The sequence below is a fragment of the Physeter macrocephalus genome, chromosome 6 (genome assembly GCF_002837175.3).
Source record: "Physeter macrocephalus isolate SW-GA chromosome 6, ASM283717v5, whole genome shotgun sequence".
NCBI lineage: Eukaryota > Metazoa > Chordata > Mammalia > Artiodactyla > Physeteridae > Physeter > Physeter macrocephalus.
In genome coordinates this window covers 24069189-24079760 of record NC_041219.1, presented here as the reverse complement: position 1 = coordinate 24079760, position 10572 = coordinate 24069189, and the positions used below count along the sequence as shown (strand labels likewise).

General features: G+C 38.0%; 1 long non-coding RNA gene across 1 annotated transcript in view; it reads right to left on the bottom strand.

Moving 5' to 3' along the window:
- Positions 1–8602, bottom strand: part of LOC102986373 (uncharacterized) — a 161223-nt gene extending 152621 nt beyond the window's left edge. The window contains exon 1 of the long non-coding RNA XR_448108.2: positions 8545–8602. This is a non-coding gene — a long non-coding RNA (uncharacterized lncRNA). The remainder of the gene's footprint in view (positions 1–8544) is intronic.
- Between the last annotated feature and the right edge of the window lie 1970 nt (positions 8603–10572).

The following is a 10572-nucleotide window of genomic DNA, read 5'->3' as shown; positions in this document are numbered from 1 at the left end:
GCGCCCGGAGCCTGTGCTCCGCAACGGGAGAGGCCACAACAGTGAGAGGCCCGCGTACCAAAAAAAAAAAAAAACAAAAAACAAACAAAAAAAATCTATAAAATAGAAATCCAAGTACTGCATTTATTGAAAAACATCTGCATATAAGTGGACCTGCACAGTTCAAACTTGTGTTGTTCAAGGGTCAGCTGTACTGATGAAACTTCAACATTCAAATAGAAAATGTTCATTAGTTCATTGATATGTCTTTTGCATCTCTTACAGAATCATCTAGAAACATCTCTTTTCAAGTTTTCATCAATATTATCTAATCTAAGCTTTAATCAATAATTATCATTAAAAATAACAGTAGTCAATATTTGTTGAATATTTACTATGTGCTAGGCACCGTTTTAAGGGCTTCACGTGTTCCACAAATGGAATACTGAAACTCAAAAATGATAGCAATATGCCCCAATCCTACCAATAAAAGGTAGAACTATGACTCAAATCCAACTCAGTGTGACTCCGACTTCAGGGTCTTTCCACCAGTGAACACACTCTGCTGCCTTCTATTCATCACAAGGGGACTATAATTTCATTATTTTTGTCATTACATTTTTCTTCAAGTAGGGGTTAACCAAATTAATGCCAAAAGATTTGCCAGCTAGTTTGCTAGAATCAAGAGAAATTGTAGGTCTTTCTAGTCTGCCTGACTTGACTCTTTTTATATAAATGAGAAAACAAATTACTTCATTATGTAAAGACTGTATCAGCACTATTATTATTTATCTTTGAGTTTCCTGAGAGCCAAGGCAACAAAGCAAATAAGATGGGCTGCTGCATAGTTCTTATATCAGGACTTTGAGAAAAATGTTTCTTTTGACATCAAACTCTAAAATCAATATATTATATTGGATTTATGAAGAAACATAATCAATAATGTCTTAAATAGCACTTTCACAACAACAAAAAAGAAGTGATATTATGTGCCTGACTTCTGGGTCATGCCTCTGTGAAAGCCAATAATGCAATAGTAGAGCGTAATTCAGCAATAATAATTTTTGCAAATTACCGCAGTCAATATCTACAGATGTTCTATAGGAATCAAACATTCATTTAGCTACCAGTTACACTATATGTATGAGAGGTAAAAATATCACATCAGCGCTGTCAAGCCATGAAATAATGTAGTCATCCAGAAGTATTCCATCATGCCTACTGTCCAAATTGGCTCAGCATTTCTTTGACTTGTATGATACTACACAGAATTACACAGATCCTCCCTTTGAGGTCACAAACCTTTTCAGCTATTTACGCATCTAAACAAAGCATTCCTTTGTTGCCCTACAACATCGTCCCTTCATATAGCTGGCACCCCTAAGCGTACGAGTACAAAATCATTATGGCTACATGTCCACTGGTTCTTGCCAGCTCCCAGCTCCTCCCTAGGCAGTAACCTCAGACAGGCAGCTGTAAAGAAAGTGCAAGGGCAAAGCCACCTGAGTTGACCTATTGTGTTGAAAGTGCTTCACCTCCCCCACATTCAGCAGAGAGCACACAGAAACCATCCTCATGGATGTTTGTGCTAAAAGCTGTCTTTGCCTGAGCATTTCCTTCGTGAATGAGGTCATTTTAACAAACACAGTGAAAGTGATATGATGAAGAGATGTGGTTCTTTTCCTGATTAAGACATCATGTAAAACGTAGAATTAGCTATGGTCCCTCCTGAGGAAACTTAAGTAGACATTTTAAATTCGTAGTTAACATTACACATTCAAAGATAATCAGCAGCTGCAGCCTTACCTTGGATATATTGAGGCACAAAGGGAAAGGAGAGCATAGAAAATTGCTTACCTAGTTCACAAAGGTACTGAGAAGCTTAATGCTTCTAAAGCACTTGAACTGAAGACACAAAGCATTATCTTCTTACCACGACATTGTAACAGACGTCCATATGGTCCCATCTTCCACTAATTGGACTTAGATGTTGCATGCATTTGATGATTGTGATAATGGGTGATGTGATTATAAGATCCCCTCCACAGGGCATTTTATCCACAAATAAAATTGTCTTTATCCTATAGGAGAAAATGTTTCTCAGCCTGAAATAATTTGATTTTGTCACCGTGGGTCACAAACTGTGCCTTAGGTTTGTGGTGTGCAAAAATGTCTTTTAGTCAAGTGCCTGTCCTAAGAGGTTTCTTTAAAAAGAGAGAATGGAAGCCTCCATTTGTACCACGTGACATGATCTTATCTGCTGTCTAGACTGTGTTACCAGTTCAGATCCTTTACTGTTGGGTGAATTGAGTTTAAAGGTAGATAAAACAAAGCTATAGTTACCCTATGTAAACGGATCTGGAAAAAAAAAAAAATTAACAGGCAGTTTACCTACCATGACATCGTACACAGTACTTGTGTTCATTTACTTAGTTCTTGAAATCTTATATAATTCATACTCAGCATGAATGTGTGAATATTGTAATTACGCTTGTAATTAAATTGGAGTTTATTTGAGAACAGAGAATCAAAAGTTCATGAAGCTTGTTATCTAATTCTCAGATTGTAAAGTAAATAGGTCAGGTTTTCGGTGTTGCATTTTTTTAACCTGTCAATAAGAGAAAAATTGCAATGCCTTGTGACTTTGAAATTTTCCTATTAAATTTTTTTATTAAAATCTGAAAATTTAAGTTAAAAATTTGCATTGCTTACAAACTAGTTTCCCTTTAAGAACTATATACCATTCAAGTTTTTCATTTCTACCTGATATTATTGTGAAAGTATTTCTGTTTAAACATTGAGTATTTGGCAATAATCGTCTTCTCCAGTGCCACAGCCATTCTGATAAGAGTTTAAGAGATGAATTAAGGTCTCCCTTTCAGTAAAGCAGGTATTGATGCAGCCATATGTATCTTAATGAATAACTGTTGTAAAACTTCCTTGACTCCTTTTTTGCAGCCACTTTTGAAAAGTGGAAGTCAGGCCCTCAGAAAAGGATTATCTTTGTACTATAATCCAAAGACATATACAGAAACTCACATAGCTCTCCCTTCACCCATCAAAAAAGAGACAAAAAAACACCAAGAAAATTGATATCTATAGCCTGTTTCATTTTCCTCAGAAGGAAAAATACACAGTAGCTCAAAATGAGAAAAAGGTAAATTCCTATTACTTCCAACAGCACACTACACTACAAAAGGACAGTGGACTATCTTTTTTTGGAAAAATATCTGCATAAATCCAATAAGATTTTTCTAAGAATTGGGCAAATTTGGAAAACTCAATCTAACACAATAATTTAAAGAGATAAAACCTTGACATATATGTAACTATTTGAGGACAAGTTCTTAGATTTTTCCAGTAACAGAATTGTACCTTTGCCTAAAAGTTTTTGACCTCAATTAGCTAAGTATTTGGAAAGGAATGGGAAAGGAAAGATTTAAAATGTAGAGAGAAGAAGGCTCATTTCATTCAAAAACCCTTGACCTGTGTATGGTTTCATGTGGGATCTGGGTACTGGTATTGGTCATCATTTATCTCTCACTGCTTTTCAAAACATAAACTGTAATGTCATTCTTATAAAATTTCCATATAGCTATGGAGGTCTCCATCCTATTTTGCCTCTCAGCTAACTCAGCTTTATTATTTACCATAGGTGGGTCCATAACTCATGAAACATATCATTCTTTATAATTTTTTCTTATTTTTATCTTTATCTCCTACACTTAACTTTATTAAAAATTCATTCATCTAACATTGTATTTACAAAAGTACCCATAGGCCTGGCTAACCAACTGATGCTATTGTGTTGCTGCAGAAGGGAGGTTTTAGAATTTATTTAGATTTCAAACATGGAGATGAAGGTTGTTTCCCTTCTGGAAGGATCAATCAGTGCAGTCTTTATGTGCCATGTTTAATGAAAGTGAAAGCCCCAGTCATTTAAAAATGAATAAACTGAGCTTGGAATCTTAGACCACTTACTTACCAATGAAAACAGACCACTATGATCTGGAAATTTAGGAAACTGATTCAAAACTGACTATTTGATGTTAATTTTAATTTTCTACAGTAATCCACCATTCATAATTTATTTTTAAAATTTTAATTATATATTGTGTCCTATAGGAATGTTGCACCACTTGGATAGAAAGTAAACAAAGCTATAGTTTTGTCAAATTAATTAATATTAGCACTACCAATAAAGAACCATGGTGAAAAAGGAGATAAACTTCAGTATCTACTGGTATGCTTCTGTTACATTCACCATCAATTATTTCAGTCTTCATTAATTAGTTATATGAGACACAAACATGTGTTCTTCAAGGAGTTGGTCTCATTATAATTAGATAAGTATGGCTTTGTAGGGATCTACTCAGCATATTATGTAACTCACATACAGGACAGCTTATAATAACTCAACTCTTTATTAAAATTTGACTATATTGTTAAATTGTAATCTCATTAATAGAGAAATAACAATGGAATAAAGATCTCTCGGTGTAAGATAGAACATTTTTGAAACAAAGAGAAATAAAAGAATCCTGGGAGAAAGTCTGGAATAAAAGAGCATCAAACATGTTATCATTTTTCATAAGACTTAATAGCCTGGTTATAAATTTAGCTGGACACTAACACAGCTTTATATCCGATGGCAGGTAATTTTTACTCAGCTCTTAGATGATAAGCTGGAATCATTAGTCTTTTTTTCTTCACTCTATATTAAATACATGCCAGACATAGGTTAATGAGTTTTTAATTTGTCTAAGTGGCCTTTTAGCTTTCAAACAACCTTAGGATTTGCTCCAGTTACTATTTAATATTAGAATCATTACATTGTAAGTGTTATCCAGTTAATAGAAAAGGCAACACATAATTTTTTTTATTTATTTTTATTTATTTATTTATTTATTTTTTGCGGTACGCGGGCCTCTCACTGTTGTGGCCTCTCCCGTTGCGGAGCACAGGCTCCGGACACACAGGCTCAGCGGCCCTGGCTCACGGACCCAGCCACTCCGCGGCATGTGGGATCTTCCCGGACCGGGGCACGAACCCGTGTCCCCTGCATCAGCAGGCTGACTCTCAACCACTGCGCCACCAGGGAAGCCCCAACACATAATTTTTAATGTGTGTGGGGGGAGGGGTGATATTTAAGGAAATAAAACTTGTACAGATATTTCTCAAGTCACTTTGAAATCTAAAGTCTACCCACAACTTGTATTTAGAACCCTGCCATGGTCAAAATCACAATGGTCCAGGCAGCATCATTAGACGTAACATCTTCCTGCACCAAAGGGAATGAAACCTTATCTAAGAGGCTGGATTGTAAATGATATCAGCCGCCCTGACTTAGGAATCAGCTCCACTGAATTGTCTTCTCTGTCAAGTATGACATACCCTGGAGAGTGAAATTGATTGGTAGTTTACAGGAGAAAGATGTAACCTTCAGATTGCATAACCAAAAACCTTTCTCAGAAATTCTCTTGTGGAAGGCAAAATCCCCTTTTATAGTCTCAGCAACAAATGATAAGCTGGAAGATTAAGATGTTAATAGGTTTTTCATAGAAAACCAGTTAAAATGGTGGTTATTTATCCTTTTTTATCCAATGAGCCAAAAGATAAAATAGATCATTTAAAAATTATAAACATTTTAGACTCTTTTTCACAGAAAAAATAATTACAATCATTCTCAATCTATTTTAAACGTTTTTAAGATTTAGTACTCATGGAAATATAAATATATATATATGATAACTCATGTAAAATTGCCTATGTAACCATGTTTAAAAGACACTGCATCCTGTCCCGAAGAAGAAAATGAGAACAATATCCAAAATTTTAGCAGAGTTTGCAACTCCCTGCATGTTTTGGCTTTTGTCTTTGCAATTTCATTTCATGCTTTACTCCTTCTCACCCTATAGAATCCAGCCACACTGATCTCTCAGCTCTGCAACCATATCTAACCCTCCCTTAGCTGTTCCCTCTTCCTGGAATGCTCATATTTCCTCTCCTTGAATGGTTGCTTGCTTATCTCTCAGGACTCGGCTTAAATGTCATCTCCCCCGTCAGGACTTTCCCAGTAATTTATCACAAGTGGAAACCCTCCTTGTTAGTTCTTATTTGAGCATCTTGTTTTGTCTTTTTTAACACATACCATAATTTGTCATTTGCCTATTTATTTGACCTCCATGGGAAAGGAATCAAAATGTCTAGTTCTATACCGTATTATGACCTTTGGTAAATTCTCAATAAACATTGGTTCAGTAAATTAATTGGTGCCCAAAAAGAGGTCATAAAGGAAGATGTCTTTATGTTGACATGTCATTTTTTTTTTAAACTCTAATGCTACTTCCTTGCAAAGCAATTCACTCTATAAAGTTACTTTAAAATGTTTTAGGGACTGCCTATCACCAATAAAATTAAGTTCGGGCTTCCCTGGTGGCGCAGTGGTTGAGAATCCGCCTGCCGATGCAGGCAGGAGACACGGGTTCGTGCCCCGGTCCGGGAAGATCCCACGTGCCGCGGAGCGGCTGGGCCCGTGAGCCATGGCCGCTGAGCCTGCGCGTCCGGAGCCGGTGCTCCGCAACGGGAGAGGCCACAACAGTGAGAGGCCCGCGTACCGCAAAAAAAAAAAAAAACAATAAAATTAAGTTCAAGATCCTTAGCCTGACACACAAGGCCTCTAGAACTGGCCTCTGGAGCCCTGCCCAGTGCTGCTTGCCTCCATCCCCTGCTTCCTTCTTCATGTTCTAACAGTGGCAAGCTGTGCCAAACCCCATGCCTAGGACCGAGTAGGCACTTCACAAATATTTGATAAATCAACTGCTAGCAGTTTCCTGCACACACCTGCCTGTTTTGGTGGTGTCAACTGAGACTGGAGAGCTACTCAGAGACTAGATCTAGAAAGAGCTCTGTATGACATGTTAGGGCTTAAAGCCTTTAAAGCGATGGGAAGCTATGGAAGGGCTCTGAGCAGGGGATGACATAAGGAAGGACTGCTCAGAGAAAAGTATCATGTGCATTCTTCTGGCATTGGCATAACTTAGCATGTCTTTATGTGATCAGCTCTAAGAGTGACTTAACAGCCCAGCACGAGGGTCAGGGGCGGAGTCTGGAAAATATTTCTAGTCAGTAGTTTCCACTTGAGTTGCATCTTGTACACTTTCAGTTCTGTCTTTTATGGAACACATAAGTTTTGAGTAACCTCCAAAGCCACCCAAGTAAAAATAAATCAAGAAGGATTGTGCTTACACTTTACTTCCCTGCATGTCCTTAGGCAGGAAGAAAGCTAGCTTGGGGGTCTATATCTTTCCAAGTCACTTATCTTGGATATGTCTGAAGCACCATTGAACTTTCGATGATTTTCATTAAGGTATATTTTCCAAAGTAAAATAAACATAGGAACAAACAAACAAAAACCTCCCTGTTTCAGTACAGGTAGTTCTGAACTTTATATTATCTGTTGAAGTGTCATATACTGATATAATATTTGCTAATGTTCGGTTGATAATGGCTACACATATTTGAATAAGAAATGCAATGACAAATTTTATTATCATCATCAAAGAACTTCTCATAAAAAGTTTTCTCGGCATCTTTTGATAACTTTTGCTAATAAATATGCACTAAATTAATCATGAATTGTTTATTCCCTCTGCGGTAAGGATTATTACCTGGTGTTTGAGCTCCTTTTTTTAATAGCTTAGGTATTAAAACTTCTCTGTGGCTGAGTGTCGGCTAGAATCAATCTTACTCATTTGTCAAAATAATCTGAAGCTAATTAGACAGCATAAACCCAACGTGTGCAAAGAAGAAGGTACATTGTTCTTTAGAGATATCAGGCAGCTATGCAGGGACTAGGCATTACCTATCTCATTTTTCAAAAACAAATCCCTATAACTTTCATAAAATCTGAATTAAAAATCAGTGCTTTCCAAAACTTCATGAAATAATCTGCAGGTGCTGACATGCTGATAGCCGCTGAGCTGAGAAGAGCAAAGTTAACATGTCAAAACTGGTTGCATTTTGGAATATTCTAACATCTGGGCATCAAGTTGGATGCATATGGGTAAACCTCAGCTTCTCACACTCAGAAGAGGATGAGCATGAAAAAGAAATAGAGGCGATCAGAAGTTTGCAGGAGCAGGCCAGGCACCATCTGGGCTATGTAGGAGGACTGCTGGGGAAAAAGGAACATGATGGCATATGCTATAAAAGTACAGATTGTAAAGAAGGGTAGCACCCTGATTTTGCAGACAAGTAACTACATTTATGTTGCAAAAGAGCCCTCTAAGATTCGGGAGGAAGAAAACACTCTGCTTTCAGGTTAGCTGCTTTGCAGTGTTCTCTAACACTGAAGGGGTGGGGATAGGGGTGGGAACGTGCATTTATTATAGCCCAATAGGTGTAAATAAATAAGTGTTCACGGGTATAAATCTCTTAACGATTGAGTAAGAATCTTAGGGGAGGACCCATGTCTAAAATGTCTCCTGCTTTCCCCACCGAAATGCAATGCTGGGCATGTGAGAGTGTCAGAAGCACTGTATTTGAAACTCTGGGTTTACTTACCATCTGTGTTTTGGTGAGAAAGTCAACCTCTCAGCCTAACTCCTCATCTGCAAAAGAAAAATAAATAAATAAATAAGGACGGGGGTGGTTAATGCCAGTCCTGCTTGGGTGTTTTTAGGACTTTTGTCAGAATTAGTAGATTAATATATGTGAAGATGTTACATAAACTGTAAAAAGCTCCACTGCTGGAAGGCGATGATATTATACCTGGAGCAGAAGAGCAAAAAACACTTGTTGATAGACTGGTTTCGAGATTAGGATTTATTCATGACTCACCTATGGAAGGATTCCTTTCCGTTTACTTCAGGGCTTCACAACCTCAGCACTGTTGACATTTTGAACCAGATGATTCCTTGCTGAAAGGTGGAGGGTGAGGGGCGGGGTCTGCCTGTGCACTGAAGAATGTTTAGAAACCAAACATCCCTCTAGTCAACCCACGGATGCCAGTAGCAGCCTCCCCGCGACACCCCCAGGAAGTGAGACAACCAAAAACGTCCGCAGACATTGCCAAACGTCCCCGGGTGGGGATGGGGTTTGGGGGGGCAAAATTGTCCCCCAGTTGAGAACCACTGATTTAACTTCGAGACAAAATCCCACTATATTCCGAAAAAGCCATAGCGTTTTGTGTCCCTGAAGCACAAATGATAACCGGCAGTAGTTATCTGTGATTACTCTGTAGAAGGCACTCTGCTAAACTATTTGCCTATATTAATTTCTTTAATCCTACAACAGTGAAGAGGTTCAAGTGTTTTACAGATGAAGAAATTGAGGCTAAAAGGGTTGAAGCGACTTGCCCAGGTTCAAAGTCAGAATAAAGCAGAGCTGGTGTCTGGATCCTGCTCTGTAGGATTCCAGAGTCTTCACTCTTAACGATCCCTGCTGTACGTGCTCACGGAGATAAGATGATCAAAACAGCCCCACTCTCTGTTGAACATAAGACAACACATGCCGAGGTGAACATGACTTTGACAGAACGATGAAAGCACACAGCCATCTAAGAGCTGTAGCTGCTTGGTAAATATTTATATGAACCATGAAACTAGGCAAGGCATTAAAAAACAGGCATGTCTGAAGAAAGACAGGCAGCCAAGTCCTAACGTATTGATGCATAATCATCGTTTAATTCCATAGGAACCATTTTTTGTGGGGAGATTATATTTTCTTTGTAAATATTTATATTTTCTTATTTAAGTGATATGGAAAGAGATGAAGCTTCCAAAGTAGGAAGCAACATAGGTAACGGTAGGCCAATTAAAGTACATATTACTTGGTGTATATGAATGCCAAAAGCCTTCCTGTGGGATCAAGAAGCTCAGGGCAAATGCTGTTGTTCGTTAAGCATCTATGTTGGTATGTTTTGCCAGGTGCTTAACAAAAGTTAATGCCCGATGACTTAATATCTAGGATCTAGGCTCTTTCAAAATGCAGAAGCTGTTGATATTATTCCCAATTCCTGGACCCAAAAATGCAGACAAGGTAAGGTTGAGCAATATGTATCAAGTCACAGAAGCCAAGAGAGGGCAAAAGAAAACTTTAATTACAGAAGGATGTATAACTCAGATCATTCTACATGTACTGTCAATCATTAATGCCCGCTGAAAGAGTGGCTTGAGTAGCAAAGGTATTTAGTTTCTTAAGAGAGCCATCCCTCGTGGATGATTCCTTCTCAACTGACCATGGACAAGATTGTAACTGCTAATTTACTACAACGAAACCTGATTGCATTTCCTTCTGACTTCTATTCTGCTCCCCCAAACCAACCAAAATTCCTGACTTTACAAGTTAATATACATACTTATTTCCTCAAATAATAATCTTGAACCTTATAAATGTGAGGAGCATTTCTTTCTACCAATAACAAGAACACATCAGTGTTACTGCAGGGGGCAGAAGATCTGGTCCTTCCCCGATCAGAGATTCAGTTTGAGCATATGCATGCAGGGTATGGTTACAATTTTTTTCTCAGCTTCCACAGCCAGTATCACGTGTGGTACACACGGCCACCCTTGCACTTGGAGAGACAGTCCT